The sequence below is a fragment of the Spea bombifrons genome, chromosome 3 (genome assembly GCF_027358695.1).
Source record: "Spea bombifrons isolate aSpeBom1 chromosome 3, aSpeBom1.2.pri, whole genome shotgun sequence".
In the NCBI taxonomy this organism is placed as follows: Eukaryota; Metazoa; Chordata; class Amphibia; order Anura; family Pelobatidae; genus Spea; species Spea bombifrons.
This window is the reverse complement of record NC_071089.1, coordinates 121,433,444-121,448,031: the sequence shown is the minus strand read 5'-3', so window position 1 is coordinate 121,448,031 and position 14,588 is coordinate 121,433,444. Positions and strand designations below refer to the sequence as shown.

The following is a 14,588-nucleotide window of genomic DNA, read 5'->3' as shown; positions in this document are numbered from 1 at the left end:
AAAAATAAACACGTCCTTCGAGCCGGAATCGAACCAGCGACCTAAGGATGTCTGGGAATCGCCTACAGTCCTCCGCTCTACCAGCTGAGCTATCGAAGGCTCGAGGTTAGTCCTTTCCTAAGGCAGTGCAGAGTCTCAGCATACGGGGCTCACACCAGAATAATGTGGGTAACCATGACAACATGTAACCGAAATATGGGCAGCCCAGGAAAGCCGGTATGTGAACCCAGTCTATTCACCAGCTGCAAACATGGATTTACTGCAGGAAGCGCTTGTCCACCCAACGCATTTTTATTATTACTGTCACACACCCATGATGTAATAAATGAATTTACTGAGATTGAGTCGGGTATTTTACACGCTGCCTTCCAAATGAAACCGGAGCCACTAAAGACTGTACAGCCAGTGAAGGGATTTAAGACAGCTGCAAAGCTCAAGATAACACCCAGGAAGATTTGGGGGTAAAGCGAAAAATTATAAAAATAAAAAAAAATGTTTTTCTCGTTCTGTGTCTGGGTGCGGGGCAACCAATGAGATTAAATCTAATTTATAAAGAGCCGGCAGATCGCGTTGTGCTGTTATAGAGGAGCAAGACAAATAATTACCAATAATATTAAAACTACCAATAACTCAAAGAGACGGCAGAAGGAGAAGACTTTAGAGTCTATTTAGTGGCGTTGTTAGGGGCTGGGGGCGGAGAGGGCAATGGCGCTCCTACAATGTATCGCGGCCCCAACTTAAAAGGCCATGTCAGAGGAGCAGGGCCGTGGCGGAAGATCGTAGATCTCCGCTTTATACAGACCTGAAGGAGATGCTGCAGCTTCCCTCCGGCTGAACGCCATCAGTCAGCTTGTTTTATTTGAAAGACATCCATGCAATTATCTTTCCTGCTGTTCTGCTTCAAGTAACATAAACCTGCTTGGCGCACACGGACAATATAAATATGGAACCCGAAGAACAATAAAGAGGTGAAAGGGAGATCCCATTTAACTTCTACTACATCTGCTGTGAGGCTCTGCCACCTCCCTCTTAGTGGCGGAACACATCTAAACTTCTAATTGCAGACTGTGCGCTCTCGTTCTGACGTCTCTTTACTGAAATACTGCACTCCGTGACTGTCTCTACTTATAGGGAAAAGAAAAACCGTTGGTGCGCTAAGCTGGTCCCAGGCTCAGATAATACAAATATATAATACGAGGCCTACCAAACAGGTGCGAGCGCCCTGCAAATACAGCGTATACAAAAACAAAAACTGTCTGCGCCTCGCACCCTAATAAAGTTGGCAACAAATCCATAAACATAATATAAATGAGAGGTTTTGGTTATATGAATTGGCCAAAGCATAATTAAGCTCACCCGCCACGTCAAGGCGCACTCTCAATAGGGTGAGAACCGACTCTCACCTCCTACATAGCGGGCACACAAAGCGGTTTATACGGCTACCAAAACCTTATTAATGTGTTGGGGGAGGTGCAATTACACCTCCTCCCCATTAACCCCTGGACAGCCGCTACTTATTTTTCTCTCTACTTATAGTATAGAGAATAAAGATAATAGTGTGTCAGCCTATAGAGTAAGACCCGGGGCCCTCGGCTCCTGCTGATAACATTATCTCCCGTCACCCTCTGGGCCGGTTCTCATGCTGACCGATATTTAACCCTATTCTGTGCGGGGGGGTGAAAGTGAGATTGTGTGTTTTGGCTCTCTGTGGGTGGAGGAAAACAACAAGAAGTGAAAGAAAGTCGACATGATGTCAGCAACCAAGGCTGCAGGGGGATTAGCTCAAATGGTAGAGCGCTCGCTTAGCATGCGAGAGGTAGCGGGATCGATGCCCGCATTCTCCAGTAATAGTTTTTTTTTTTGTCTCACAGCACATAAAATATGTTATCATAAATACATATAATACACATAATATAATTGAAGTAGCCGCATCCACGGGTACCGCTAGCCACTTTACAGAAAACCATTCCCTCCGGTTCTTCATGGATTGAAATGTTTCCAGTAAATTGGGATAACAGAGCGAGATAATACGCAGCTGCCTGAAGGTATTGTATTATGCGGCAAATACTAAAAAATTTAAAACATGAAAAAACACATATTTTACAAATGTAATTTTAATCAGATGCTAGTAATGAAAAAGCTGAAGTTCTCCTCTATGGCAATGGTCTGTCGCCAGCGTCTGCGCGTTTGCCTCACATGCGAGCGGTCCTCTGTTCAAAACTGGGCAGAAACAATAAGTTTTTCATTTTAATTTTCCTGTTTTCATTACGGGTTCAGACAGAGGAAATACTCAGCTATTCTCCATCATCTTCCTGCACTGCAGACCGGGGCTGACTCGCTGCTGTTAGCCTCGTTTACAGGGTTTGAACTGGGAGGAGAGCAGCATGTGGAATGGATGTGTATTTGTATTTATTGATTGGTGTATCCAGCGCTTCACAGCATCAGAAAAGCAGATCTTTACGGGAGACTCGGAGAAATGACTAATGTGATCACTCGATGAGAAAACAAAATCGACCATCAAGCAGCAGAGTGGCACAGCGGAAGCGTGCTGGGCCCATAACCCAGAGGTCGATGGATCGAAACCATCCTCTGCTAGATTATTTTTTTTTCCTGTCATATTATTTATAAAGTATTTTAAAGACTTAAAGACTTAAAGTGAAAAGTGGTAAGTAAAAAGTTAATGGCTGGGAAGGAGCGCTACCATCAATGTCAGGCTCAGTGTAAAGTGATGGGAGTTATGCTGCACCATATCTGTTCAGTAAATGTTATTTATTTAAACGTAATTAATTTGTTTATAAGTTAATAATTTATTTTTTTCAGATTCCTAGTTTTCTTCCAGTTTACAAATTTGTGAAAAAAATATTCTTGCCAGCATTACTTTTGTGTGTGTGTGGGGGCCACATACAGGATCCGCGCCGGGTGTCAAATACTCGAGGTACGCCCCTGGGAAGGAGTGGAAAGACGGGAAGGAGGGAAAGTATATCTTGTAACTTCTAACTTTTCTGTTACCTTTGTTATATTACACCGGGGTATGCGCTGCTGGAGCAAGTGCCCCAGGGGCTATATTGCTGTTATATTGTTGTTATATTGTTGTTATATTGTTGTTATATTGTTATCATATTTCTTCTCCCATTAAAAGTAACTTTATAATTCTATGTATGAAAAAAAAAACTGCCCTTCGAGTCAGAAGTGAATCAGCAACCTAAGGATGTCTGAGAGTCACCTACAGTCCCCCCCTCAACCAGCTGAGCTATCGAAACATTACGGGGGACAGTTTCCGGAGTAATGTCGGTAACCATGACAACACGAAACCGGACTATGGGCAGTAGTGATGGGAAGTTCGGATCAGTAAAGTGAATCGGATCATTTCGAGTCGTTCATTGAAATGATCCGATTCATGATCCGATTCTTCGGATCACTCAGTGTGACTCACAGCAGTTACTGTTTCCCAGTCCCTGCCTGCAGTCACTGACGATTGGCCGCGCCCCTTTCATTATAGTCAATGAACCCTCCTGCCCGCCTACTCTGGTGATGTCACTGAAGGCAGATTGCTGTTAGCAATCACACTCCTATCATGCCAAGTCAGCCAGTACATGCTGAAACCTGGCCAGCTGCCCCCCTTGTGTATTGATGCTGCCAGCAGTATGGGGTCTGCACTTACAGCCACCCTGTACCAGCATGTACTGGCTGACTTGGCATGATAGGAGTGTGATTGCTAACAGCAATCACAGTCCCATAATGCCTAGGTTCCAGCATTTACTGGATGGATGTGTAAGTGCTGGAACCTAGGCATGATGGGACTGTGATTGCTGTTAGCAATCACACTCCTATCATGCCAAGTCAGCCAGTACATGCTGAAACCTAGCTAGCTGCCCCCCTTGTGTAGTGATGCTGCCAGCGGTATGGGGTCTGCACATCACTTACAGCCACCCTGTACCAGCGTGTATTGGCTGACTTGGCATGATAGGAGTGTGATTGCTAACAGCAATCACAGCGAGCACAGTCCCATCATGCCTAGGTACCAGCATTTACTGGTTGCCTGGGTATGATAGGAGTGTGATTGCTGTTAGCAATCACACTCCTATCATGCCAAGTCATATTGCTAATTTTGTCCAATTGTGTGTTACCTACTTTTATTAAAAATGTGAGTTTTTATTATTATTTTTAAGTGGTGGGGGTCATTTTCGGTTTTGGCTAAGTGAACCCTGAATGTTTTGGTCCAGAATTTTCATTTTAGTTCATCCCTAGAATAAATCTAGGGAATCCTGAATTTGTAGTCTCAAAACTTTCTAGGCCCAGAAATCAGTGAGAGGAAGAGTAAAGGTTTTGTGTCATTTTACTTTATTTTAATCTGCATATTTTATTAAAGGCCATATTTTTTGTCACAGTGAAAAATGAGTGCGGCCCGCGCACGTATACAATTCTGATGAAGTGGCCCACTGCAGAAAAAAACTTGGACACCCCTGCTCTAAATGCACCTTAAGTTAACTTCATTAAATTAATTAAATTAACCCTAAAGACCTCATTACCATAACTGCCCCTAAGAGCATCAGTGTGGTGTTTGACAGCAATGGCAGCATCCAGGTCCGGAGATAAAGGGGGTTTATTGGGGCAAAACGGGATAAAACCAGCACCAATATTGCGTCTGCTACTGCGATACACCCCAGGCCGCCCTGAATCCGGGCCGGCGGGCTGGCCGGCAGACAAACATTCATGGCAGCTGCAAAGTTAAAAACTAAGCGGCTGCCACCGGGACTGTCCGCCGAACGCCTTCAAAATCGATGCGCGCGGCAACTGTGGCTGTGCGTCGGGACTTGATATCAAATCCCGGCGCACAACACTGAAGCCACGCCCACCGTCTTCCGCGCTCTCTGCACCGGAAGGACGGGACACAGAAGAGGAAGAAGAAGAGGAAGAATGAAGAAGAGGAGGAAAAGTGACAGTGCCAGAGGAAAGGTAGGAAAATATTAGTAAGTGTGTGAGAGTGATGGGCGTTATGCTGTAGTTTATGATGCATGTTTGTGAATGAGGGTTTGAGATTGCATGAAAGTGTAGGGGGATAGCATGGCATAGGGAGGCTGTCTAAGCATGATAGGAGTGTGATTGCTGTTATCAATTTTTTTTTGTCCAACTGTGGTGTGTTAACAACACTTTTATTAAAAGTAAATTACATACCAAAATTGGACAAAAAATTCAATAACAGTATTAATAGATATATATGATTGCAAACAGCAATCACACGCCTATCATGCTAAGTCAGCCAGTACATGCTAGAACCTGGGCATGATAGGATTGTGATTGCTGTTAATTATATATATGTATATATATGTATATATATATATTAATATTGTTATTGATTTTTTTTTTTGTCTAATTTTGGTGTGTTACTTTTAATAAAGTATTTTAAAAGTTGGGTTTTTTTCGGTTTTGGCCAAATGAATGCAGAATTTTCAGTTTCGGTCCAGAATTTTCATTTCGGTGCATCCCTACTATGTACTAAGCCAGTCACTGAAGTGTTAGGCCTACACCACATCAATGTTTGGCTTAGTACAGGGGCGTCCAACATGCGGCCCGTGGGCCAAATGCGGCCCGCGAGACCTCGAGGTGCGGCCCGCGTAAGATCGGCAGCCAGGGCAACCGATCTTACGCGAGCCGCACCTCAAGCCCTGCTACTTACTTGTGGGAGGGTCTTCTGGACTGCACACAGAGGAAGCGGAGTTCACGTGACATCCTACTTCCTCTGTGCTTTAGCAGAGAAGGCAGAGGGAGGCCGCGCCCCCTGCTGAAGTCTGTAAGCGGCATCGAGGAGTTGCCTTGCAGGTAAGGAGGTGGGGAGGGTGTTTGAATGAGTGTGTGTGATTGAGGGAATGAATCTGTGAATGAATGATTATATGAATAAATGAGTGTGTGTGTGTGATAGCATGGGTGTGTAAGTGCTGGAACCTAGGCATGATGGGACTGTGATTGCTGTTAGCAATCACACTCCTATCATGCCAAGTCAGCCAGTACATGCTGAAACCTGGCCAGCTGCCCCCCTTGTGTATTGATGCTGCCAGCAGTATGGGGTCTGCACTTACAGCCACCCTGTACCAGCATGTACTGGCTGACTTGGCATGATAGGAGTGTGATTGCTAACAGCAATCACAGTCCCATAATGCCTAGGTTCCAGTATTTACTGGATGGATGTGTAAGTGCTGGAACCTAGGCATGATGGGACTGTGACTACTGTTAGCAATCACACTCCTATCATGCCAAGTCAGCCAGTACATGCTGAAACCTAGCTAGCTGCCCCCCTTGTGTAGTGATGCTGCCAGCAGTATGGGGTCTGCACATCACTTACAGCCACCCTGTACCAGCATGTACTGGCTGACTTGGCATGATAGGAGTGTGATTGCTAACAGCAATCACAGCGAGCACAGTCCCATCATGCCTAGGTAGCATTTACTGGTTGCCTGGGTTGCCAGCATTTACTGGTTGCCAAGTCATATTGCTAATTTTGTCCAATTGTGTGTTATCTACTTTTATTAAAAATGTGAGTTTTTATTATTATTTTTAAAGGTGGGGGGTCATTTTCGGTTTTGGCTAAGTGAACCCTGAATGTTTTGGTCCAGAATTTTCATTTTAGTTCATCCCTAGAATAAATCTAGGGAATCCTGAATTTGTAGTCGCAAAACTTTCTAGGCCCAGAAATCAGTGAGAGGAAGAGTAAAGGTTTTGTGTCATTTACTTTATTTTAATCTGCATATTTTATTAAAGGCCATATTTTTTGTCACAGTGAAAAATGAGTGCGGCCCGCGCACGTATACAATTCTGATGAAGTGGCCCACTGCAGAAAAAACTTGGACACCCCTGGCTTAGTATATAGTGATAGGGGTTGTACAGCAGTATTTTCAGTGTCTGGCTCAAAGTATAGGCACTCATTGACGGTGGTACAGCGTAATCCCTAAGTATATAATGTAAGCAGTTATGCTGTACCACCGTCAATGTGTGCCTCAGTATATAATGATAACAATTTTGCTGTACCCCTGTCAGTGTTTGCCTAACCATAGAAACTATGCAGTTTTAAAGTGTGTGTGTGGGGGGGTGCCACATACAGGATCTGCCACAGGTGCCAAATACTCTAGGAACGCCCATGCGTCGTGCGGCAGTCAGGCCCAATGGCTATTCCTGAGCTCTTCGTCCCACGTCTTAAAAGGGGTGGGATAAAGAGCTGAGGCACGGCGGCCGCTTTAATTTCATTAGGCGCCGGTGGAGTGACTGCCGCACGGCGGCCGCTTTCAATGTCACTCGCAGCCGCTTTGGTGGCGCAATGGGCCACTTGACTAGACTTGCTCCCCAGGCCTTAGGCTGCCAGCCCTCCCCTGTATGAGCCTGTACATGTATGGAGAAGTCTCTTAGTTGAGAATCGGCCAGCAATAGTCTCGCTCAGTGACCCATTCCCTGCCCGGGATCGTGATAACACACCAGGGCGGCCATTTTTATGAGAATGAGTAAAAAAGGCAAATAACCAGCACTGGAAATAACTGAATACTGGCCGCATACTTCATAGGGCCATTATTGAGCATACGGCACATGGAAGGGGTCTGGACCGATATTTTTTGTTATTCAGGATCGGGAGAAAGCCTGCGTTTATATAGTAACCCCCCCCCCATATCCCGGTAGACCAGTCCGGCCCGGAATGTCGCAAATTCAGTTTGTTAAAAGAATGGGAGATGTAAGCAAAAAATGCAATAAAGGGGAGGAAATAAAGGCCAAAGGGTGCTGGGTGTATTGCGAAGGGTAATTATTTTCTTTCAAATGTTACAACGTGTGAAGAACATCTGTCTGAAATATGGAAAGCTCATGTAAATTTCTTGGAATACGCGGAGGAGATCGCTCCTGCTACAAAAAGAAGACATTCCCTGCAGAGAAAAGCAAAGCCGTCCCTGGGTGGGCTTGAACCACCAACCTTTCGGTTAACAGCCGAACGCGCTAACCGATTGCGCCACAGAGACAAGGCTGTGAGAGGCTGTGAGAGGCTGTGAGAGGCTGTGAGATGCTGTGAGATGCTGTGAGATGCTGCGAGATGCTGCGAGAGGCTGCGAGAGGCTGCGAGAGGCTGCGAGAGGCTGCGAGAGGCTGCGAGAGGCTGCGAGAGGCTGTGAGAGGCTGTGAGACGCTGTGCTGTGCTTCACCATTTCACATGTTTTATAAAAGTTTGAAGAAGAGATGAAACAAACAACTATTCTCTTCAACTATCTTCTTACGCTGCAGACCGGGGCCGACAAGACTGTTTACAGGGTTTGAACTGGTTGGAGACGGGCAGGTGACATGTATGTGTATTAGTATTTAGGGGTGCAGTCTATAGAGTGGGGGATTAGCTCAAATGGTAGAGCGCTCGCTTAGCATGCGAGAGGTAGCGGGATCGATGCCCGCATCCTCCAGTTATATTTTCTTTTCTTCCTGTCCCACAGCATGTTTCTTTATACAAATAATACAGATAATATAATTGAAGTAGCCGCATCCACGGGTACCGCTAGCCACTTTACAGAAAACTATTCCCTCCGGCTCTTCATGGATTAATGTGTTTCCAGTAAATTGAGCTCCGATAACAGAGCGAGATAATACGCAGCTGCCTGAAAACATTATATTATGGGGCTAACGCTAAAAAAATTTAAAAGTGAAAAACCACATATTTTCCAAATGTATTTTTAATCAGTTTACCTCTATTTTTCCTCTATGGCAATGGTTTAATGCCGCTAACAAAATTTTAAAAAACTTCAACGAGAAGCTGCAGCCCTACCATTGCCCTCTCCCCCGTAAACAGTTGGACGACTATGTTCTTTCCCTTGATACGAAAGATTTGAAAACCCACCGGTCCAGAGGCCCCTTCGAATCCTGGGTGAGACAGGGTTCACATCCAGTATCTGGTTTCTGTAGTGTAGTGGTTATCACGTTCGCCTCACACGCGAAAGGTCCCCGGTTCGAAACCGGGCAGAAACATTATGCATTTCTTTTAAATGTTCCTGTTTTCAAATCGGGTTCAGACCGGGGCAGACTTGCTGCTCTTAGCCTCGTTTACAGGGTTGGAACTGGGAGGAGAACAGCATGTGACATGTGTGTGTATTTGTATTTATTAGTAAGTGTATCAAGACTACAAAACCACAAGCCCCAATGAAGCAGCAGAGTGGCGCAGTAGCGTACCAAAAGGGGGGCCGAACACAGACCCGCAGTTTCCCCCTGTGGTGCCCGTGCTCCCCCTGGGCGGGGAAAGAGTTTTCTCACACAGTGCCCGGTGCCACAGCAGTGAGCTGCAGGCACGCGTTAGACGGCATAGACGTCTGCTAAGCCCCAGTGCTGCTCGGCCAGTCCCCGGACCAATAAAATCTGCAAGAGAGGTAAGGGGGTGCGGGAAAGCCAAAAGACCAAGAAGCAAGGCTTACCCCAATTGTTTTATTTTATTGAAGCCCCGAGGTCAGTGCTTCGCTGTGAAGGAAAAATAAAAAGGCGCCAAGTGCCAAAGTGCCGTAAGGCCACAGTGGACACCAGGTCCCCTTCTTCTTTTTCTTCGGGGGTCGCACTTTCCTCCCAGGGCATAAGGCCTGCAGGAGGGCCGGATCTTCTTGGTCCCCCCACCCCCGCAAGGATTGGGACCACTGGAATACTCTAATGGGGTCAGACTCTTCCACCCCGAGCTATTGATAATTTGATTGCAATAAAGAAGTGAATGAGAAGCTTCCTCGTAGGGTGGGGGAGGGGATCCGGAAACATATGAAGAAGTGCAATTTCAGGGAGAATTTCCAGCCCGATGTGTAATATAGATTGTAGAATAGCACAGAGGTTTCAGCACCGGACAGCTCCACCATACCTGGAGCAAGGTTCCTCCAGCATAGATCTGAGTGACCCTTGAGGATAACTCACAGCCTTGCGGGGGTTAAGTACAGTGACAACAATTGTTTTTGGACAAAAAAGTGATTAATGCAATAGCGATTCCCCTCTCATCATCTCCTCTGACTCAAGCCAAGCGTCACCTGAGAGTTCCTGCTGTAATTCCCTCTCCCCGGCCGGCGTGTGGGGGGCTCGCGAGCAGAGAGGTGAGAGATAAGAGTAGATTACCAGGGTGAAATCACCCCTACAATTTTCGGTGCTAATTGGCAAAGTGCGATTATCGGCCGCAGACTGGGAAGTCTTTTAGGGGTGAAAGAGGGTTGGAATTTAGCAGATGGCGCATTTGTAGATATTTATAAAAATCATGCCGTGGAATGTCGTGGTTGTCTGACAATTGTGAAAAGAAATAAATACCCCAATTTAGTAGCTGCAGCCCTGCCGCTGCCTTCAGCCTCTGTGGTCCGCCGATTGTTAGCGCTTGTTGGCTACTCGACTACGGTCCCATTAATTTCAGAATAGATCCCCTCCCGCAGGGTTTATTTTTTGTATTAAGTTTCATATCAAATGATGAACTTTATAATTCATGCATTAAAAAAAACCCCACGTCCTTCGAGCCGGAATGGAACCAGCGACCTAAGGCTGTCTGGGAATCGCCTACAGTCCTCCGCTCTACCAGCTGAGCTATCGAAGGATTGAGGTTGGGATTTTCCTAAGGCAGTGCAGAGTCTCAGCATACGGGGCTCACACCCGAATAATGTGGGTAACCATGACAACATGTAACCGGAATATGGGCAGCCCAGGAATGCCGGTATGTGAGCTGTGAGGCTTTACCACCTCCCTCTTAGTGGCGGAACACATCTAAACTTCTAATTGCAGACTGTGCGCTCTCATTCTGACGTCTCTTTACTGAAATACTGCACTCCATGACTGTCTCTACTTATAGGGAAAAGAAAAACTGTTGCTGCGCTAAGCTGGTCCCAGGCTCAGATAATACAAATATATAATACGAGGCCTACCAAACAGGCGCGAGCGCCCTGCAAATACAACGTATACAAAAACAAAAACTGTCTGCGCCTCACACCCTAATAAAGTTGGCAACAAATCTATAAACATAATATAAATGAGAGGTTTTGGTTATATGAATTGGCCAAAGCATAATTAAGCTCACCCGCCACGTCAAGGCACACTCTCAATAGGGTGAGAACCGACTCTCACCTCCTACATAGCGGGCACACAAAGCGGTTTATACGGCTACCAAAACCTTTTTACTGTTTTGGGGGAGGTGCAATTAAACCTCCTCCCCATTAACCCCTGGACAGCCTCTACTTATTTTTCTCTCTACTTATAGTATAGAGAATAAAGATAATAGTGTGTCAGCCTATAGAGTAAGACCCGGGGCCCTCGGCTCCTGCTGATAACATTATCTCCCGTCACCCTCTGGGCCGGTTCTGTAAATGTTACAATACATTGTGTTTTCAGCTTTTCAAAAAGATGGAGTATAGGCTTCCATATTATTCTTACAAATATATCATATCAAAGAGACAGGGAGTGGAACCAAGTGGAGCGTATTAATCATAGGTGTGATGGGAGAATTAAAATACATGATATCTTAAGCTATAACCAGCAGCCTCAGGACGTCTGAGTATTTTCTACAGTCCCCTCCTCACCTGCTGACCTATTGAAAGTTTGTACTACATGTCATTTCATTAAAACGGGTTCTCATTATGCAGTAAAAGGGTTTTTATTACTCAGGACCTGCTCCTAGTGTACCCTTTGTTTATGTAAATGGGGTTCGCTCCAGCACTCCAAGCCACGTCTGGTGAGATTGTGTGTTTTGGCTCTCTGTGGGTGGAGGAAAACCACAAGAAGTAAAAAAAATGACCCTATGATGTCAGCAACCACCACAGCAGGGGGATTAGCTCAAATGGTAGAGCGCTCGCTTAGCATGCGAGAGGTAGCGGGATCGATGCCCGCATCCTCCAATAATTTTTGTTTTCTTCTTGTCTCACAGCACATAAAATATTTTATCATTATAGATAAATACATACAATACACATAATATAATTGAAGTAGCCGCATCCACGGTTACCACTATCCACTTTACAGAAAACTATTCCCTCCGGCTCTTCATGGATTGAAATGTTTCCAGTAAATACGCAGCTGCCTGAAGGTATTGTATTATGCGGCAAACACTAAAAAAATGTAACACATGAAAAAACACATATTTTTAATCAGATGCTAGTAATGAAAGAATAGAAGTTCTCCTCTATGGCAATGGTCTGTCACCAGCGTCTGCTTTATGGAGTGTAGGGGTTAACATGTTCCCCTCGCATGTGCGAGTTTTTCATTTTAATGTCTCTGTTTTCAGTCGGGGTTCAGACAGAGGAAATACTCAGCTATTCCTCTTTATCTTCCTGCGCGGCAGACCGGGATCGACTCGCTGCAGTTAGCCTCGTTTACAGGGTTTGAACTGGGAGGAGAGCAGCATGTGGAATGGATGTGTATTTGTATTTATTAATCGGTGTATCCAGCGCTTCACAGCATCAGAAAAGCAGAGAAATGACTACAAAACCAACACTTACAAAACCAGCAGTTACAAGAGACAGCAGAGTGGCGCAGCGGAAGCGTGCTGGGCCCATAACCCAGAGGTCGATGGATCGAAACCATCCTCTGCTAGATTTTAATTTTTTTTGCCCTCCATGTGAGTTTATTTTCATTCTTTGTATTCGTCCCCCTCACAGTCACTCACTCTCATTAATTTCGGAATAGACCTCCTGGCTGCAGGGTTCGCTGAGCCAGCGCTGGAGCTGACTGGATGTAAGTATATTTGTGTTTGCGAAAGGAACACCAGATTTCTTGTCCCATTAAAAATAACTTTATAATTCTATGTACATCAATGAACCCTCCTGCCGCCTACTCTGGTGATCGTTCAGGGAAATGAATCATACAGAGAATATCACTGACACCATACTGTTATAAAAAAATACATTAATAATCTTCACTGCCGCCGCATTTACATTCCTCTCAGTTTGCCCCCCTTTACCTCTAACTGCACCTTAAGTTAACTTTATTAAATTCATTAAATTAACCCTCAGTCCTCAGCATTAAATTAACCCTAAACACCCCATTAACCATAACTGCCCCTAAAAGCATCAGCGTGGTGTTTGACAGCAATGGCAGCCTCCAGGTCCGGAGATAAAGGGGGTTTATTGGTGCAAAACGGGATAAAACCAGCACCAATATTGTGTCTGAAACTGCGATACACAGCGGGACGAGGTAACAGTTTGTTAAAAGAATGGGAGATGTAAGCAAAAAATGCAATAAATGGGAGGAAATAAAGGCCAAAGGGTGCTGGGTGTATTGCGAAGGGTAATTATTTTCTTTCAAATGTTACAACATGTGAAGAACATCTGTCTGAAATATGGAAAGCTCATGTGATATTAAATTTCTTGGAATACGCGGAGGAGATCGCTGCTGTTACAGAAAGAAGACATTCCCTGCAGAGAAAAGCAAGGCAGTCCCTGGGTGGGCTTGAACCACCAACCTTTCGGTTAACAGCCGAACGCGCTAACCGATTGCGCCACAGAGACAAGGATGTGAGATGCTGTGCTGCGCTTCACCATTTCACATGTCTTATAAACGTTTGAAGAAGCGATGAAACAAACAACTATTCTCCATTATCTTCTTCCGCTGCAGACCGGGGCCGACTCGCTGCTGTTACCTCGTTTACAGGGTTTGACCTGGTTGGAGACGGGCAGGTGACATGTATGTGTATTAGTATTTACAAGTATATTCCAGGGAGTGGGGGATTAGCTCAAATGGTAGAGCGCTCGCTTAGCATGCGAGAGGTAGCGGGATCGATGCCCGCATCCTCCAGTTATATTTTCTTTTCTTGTTGTCCCACAGCATGTTTCTTTATACAAATAATACACATAATATAATTGAAGTAGCCGCATCCACGGGTACCGCTAGCCACTTTACAGAAAACTATTCCCTCCGGCTCTTCATGGATTAATGTGTTTCCAGTAAATTGGGCTCCGATAACAGAGCGAGATAATACGCAGCTGCCTGAAATCATTATATTATGGGGCTAACGCTAAAATTTTTTTTACATTTTTAATCCTAGTTATGGCAGGAGATTTCAATTCAATTCCAGATATTAGCACGGACAAAATTGTAAGAAGAGGTGAGACCCTTGATCAAAGAATAGTAAGATCGGCTAAACGTTTAAGTCAGTTTTTAAAAAAAAAAAACTAATCTTTATGATAACTGGAGAGTTTTTAATCCTACATTAAAGGAATTTACTCATTTTTCCACACCTCATGCCTCGTATGCGCGCATAGATTTGATGATAGGAAACTGTTCTTTAATTAACAACACTAAAAAAATCCTCATTAAAGATATATTATGGTCAGACCATAACGCTATTGTTTGTGAGACTTTTTCTAACAATCTGAAAAAACTCCCCAGAGATTGGAGGTTAAACCATTCCATTTTGAATAAACAACACCATATTCAATCTTTGCAAGGATTAATAGACTTATATTTTCAAGCAAATGATGATAAATTAATATCCCGATCCACTCTATGGTGCGCCTTTAAGAGTGTCGTTCGGGGTTATCTCATTAAAATCGGTAAAATAGAAAATAGTAAAAGAGGCCCAGAATGATCCACTCTGTATATTAATCTTTACGATCTCACCAAATTGAATAAATTATCTC

The 14,588-nt window shown here is 44.7% G+C and overlaps 6 non-coding genes across 6 annotated transcripts; 5 read left to right on the top strand and 1 right to left on the bottom strand.

The window, feature by feature from the left end:
- Positions 1-13: 13 nt before the first annotated feature.
- Positions 14-99, bottom strand: TRNAY-GUA (transfer RNA tyrosine (anticodon GUA)). Its single transcript is given in 2 exon segments — positions 14-49; positions 63-99. It is a non-coding gene; the product is annotated as a tRNA-Tyr (tRNA).
- Positions 100-1,771: 1,672 nt separating this feature from the next.
- On the top strand, positions 1,772-1,844 carry TRNAA-AGC (transfer RNA alanine (anticodon AGC)). Its single transcript has one exon. It is a non-coding gene; the product is annotated as a tRNA-Ala (tRNA).
- Positions 1,845-8,350: 6,506 nt separating this feature from the next.
- On the top strand, positions 8,351-8,423 carry TRNAA-AGC (transfer RNA alanine (anticodon AGC)). The gene has a single exon. It is a non-coding gene; the product is annotated as a tRNA-Ala (tRNA).
- Positions 8,424-8,909: 486 nt separating this feature from the next.
- Positions 8,910-8,982, top strand: TRNAV-CAC (transfer RNA valine (anticodon CAC)). The gene has a single exon. It is a non-coding gene; the product is annotated as a tRNA-Val (tRNA).
- A 2,794-nt stretch (positions 8,983-11,776) lies between these two features.
- On the top strand, positions 11,777-11,849 carry TRNAA-AGC (transfer RNA alanine (anticodon AGC)). The gene has a single exon. It is a non-coding gene; the product is annotated as a tRNA-Ala (tRNA).
- A 1,821-nt stretch (positions 11,850-13,670) lies between these two features.
- On the top strand, positions 13,671-13,743 carry TRNAA-AGC (transfer RNA alanine (anticodon AGC)). Its single transcript has one exon. It is a non-coding gene; the product is annotated as a tRNA-Ala (tRNA).
- The last annotated feature ends 845 nt before the right edge of the window (positions 13,744-14,588 follow it).